General features: G+C 38.4%; 1 protein-coding gene across 1 annotated transcript in view; it reads right to left on the bottom strand.

The window, feature by feature from the left end:
• The window catches only part of VPS13D (vacuolar protein sorting 13 homolog D), a 435,877-nt gene that overhangs the window by 17,419 nt on the left and 415,730 nt on the right, over window positions 1–2,728 (bottom strand). The gene's annotated exons all lie outside the window — the stretch shown is intronic.

The following is a 2,728-nucleotide window of genomic DNA, read 5'->3' as shown; positions in this document are numbered from 1 at the left end:
GAAAGCTTTCTCTTTTCCATATGAGTAAGGCTGGGTTTACTCAGATGTTCAGCTCTTTCCCAGTCCTATTTTGAGAGCCTTTTAGCCTAAACAGACTATTCCTAAAGGTGCGTGGAAATGTACCAAACAGTGTTTCTTTGCTATTCATAAGGTTTTCCCTGGCCAATTCTTATATATATATATATATATATATATTTAATGAAAAATGAGAACACTGTATATAAAGTAGACATCAGTTATTAAGAAAAATTAATTGAATCATGCAGGGCAAATATTTGTTTCACATCCTTTAACCCAGGATCCCATTTCAAAATCAAAATGGAGAAAAATGGGAAGCAACAGTAATTCTGCAATGTATCAGAGAAATACTTGATTAATTTGAAACTGAAGGTTTTTCAGCTGGTCAGACCTTAAATTACATGTCAGCAACTATCTTTTTTAATACTAATTAATTAAAGAAATGCAAAAGTTAAATGAAACTCTATCTGGGAGAACAAAGTGGAAGTAACCATGGCACTGGGGACTTTGTGGGATTTTAGTGACATCAGGAAGTAATTACACAATATTTTCCAGAAGTGAAACAGTGAGTCTGACTGGAAAAAAATGTGGAAACATTTAGTTAGAACAGTAGAGCAAGGTATTAAAAATCCTTTTAAGGGGTTAACTCTGAAGGAAAATATGCAAATAATTAGGTCTTTAAACATGCTTTTAATTACAATTCTAGGATAAAAGTCAGGGGTATAATTTGGTACTCGTGTGCTTTTCCTGAAAACCCCTTTCTTGCAAAGTGATGATCCTAATGTTCAAGTCACCATGAAGACCTAGCCTGACAAGTGAGGACACTTCAGAGAAGCATGTGTCAGGTTCCCTGATGACTTTCTCTTTATGCCACTGAAAAAGGCCACACAGTCACATGCTTCCTTCAACATTCACTGGAAAGATTTAACCCACAAACTTGGGTGGAGACACATGGTTTTCATCTTTAGAGTCAAAATTCATTCATACAAATATCTCTTTCTGTTCATAAGAATTTCAAGTTTCATGAAATCTGGTTTACTGATTTCCTTTTGAGTCCAGTACCCAGCTTTCCCCAGTTCTATTTCAATGTGGACATCTCACTGTGAGCATTCCTATGTTGGCTGTATTACATGATTTCTCCCTTGTTTTTTGGAACATGTCAGTCTATTGACAATGTCGCAAGAATGAGTCAATTTGAATGGGGGTGGATGAAGGCAAAATTAAAAACACAAGACAATCATTTATAATCTCATTTAACTGTTGACCAAAAAACCATAAAACTTCTGAAAAGACTGAAAAGTAGACAAATATTAACACAAATGTTAAACTGCAACTATCAATCTATCATTCATTCGATAAATATTTGAGTGCCTACTATGTGCTGTGCACTATTCTTGGTGCTGAAGGTGCATGAAGTAGACAAAAATCCTGGCCCTTGTGGGGTGACCATTGTAGTAGATTCTGATTGTGCCCTGATAGACCTGAGGAGTAACTATATGGGCCTCTGACCCAAAGGCCAAAAAGATCCACCAGCAAAATAGTATAAAGAGCAGCAGCAGCACTAAATCCCTACCCCAAGAAATATAAAGTCCTCTTTGGGGGGAACTGAAAGAGATATTAGAATAATGACAGTGGCTGAATCTAGACCAAAAGAGCTGTTTTTAGTTGCTAATGAGTTGATTCTAACTATGGAGACCCATGTGTATAGGCTAGAACCACTCCATAGGGTTCTGAAGGTTATAACCTTTTACAAGCAGATGACCATGTCTATCTTCAAAGCTGCCTCAAAACCTTTTGGCAAGTGCTCAACTATTTGTGCCACAGTGGTGTTGTTGTTGTTAGGTGTCATTGAGTCAGTTCCAACTCACAACACCCTATGGACAACAAAACAAAACACTCCCTAGTCCTGTTCCATCCTCACAATATTTGCTATGCTTGAGCCCATCAACACAGCCACTGTGTCAATCCATCTCATTGAGGGTCGTCTCTTTGTCGCTGACCCTTCATTTTACCAAGCACGATATTCTTCCCCAGGGACTGTCCCCTCTGATAACATTACGAAAGTATGTGAGATGGAATCTGGCCATCTTTGCTTCTATGGAAAATTCCAGCTGTACTTATTCCCAGATAGACTGGTTTGATGCACAGTAGGATCTATTAATGATGAACCACATGGCCATTATCAAGAGAGCTTCCAGGAACAATGAAGGGAATCTGGTACACAAAACAGATCTTGAAAGATGCTATCCTATCTAGCAAGCAACAAACGAATTCTAGATTTGATTTTTGATATCTCCATTCAAATACTTCTACAAAAATAAGAGAGGAGGTCAGCCTACCACCATCGTTAACAATGACACTGAAGGCTGTCCTGAGAGTTAATCTTGATTACAGACATGCTTCCATTGACCACAACACTCACAGCCCCTCAGAACCCTCCCCAGCTTGCTTTACCTTAAAGGAGATAAATAAACATTAAAAGAAATTAAACTAGCACTTTGCTACTCACCAGGCATAACAATTTGCTTTCTCTGGTCTTGAAGTTCTAACATCTATTCAGGTGGTAGAGCACTTTATGCTAGAAGTATCTCTGCAGAATATCTTGTTGTTGTTATGTGCCGTCAAGTCAGACCTGACTCATAGTGACCCCTCCTTGGGTTTCTGAGGCAGTATCACTACGGAAGTAGATTGCCCCATCTTCCTTCCGAGG

This window comes from Orycteropus afer, unplaced genomic scaffold (genome assembly GCF_000298275.1).
Source record: "Orycteropus afer afer isolate SDZICR_OR568_19922 unplaced genomic scaffold, OryAfe1.0 scaffold00094, whole genome shotgun sequence".
Lineage (NCBI taxonomy): Eukaryota > Metazoa > Chordata > Mammalia > Tubulidentata > Orycteropodidae > Orycteropus > Orycteropus afer.
Note: the sequence above shows the minus strand (reverse complement) of the source record. Positions and strands in the feature narration are given on the sequence as shown.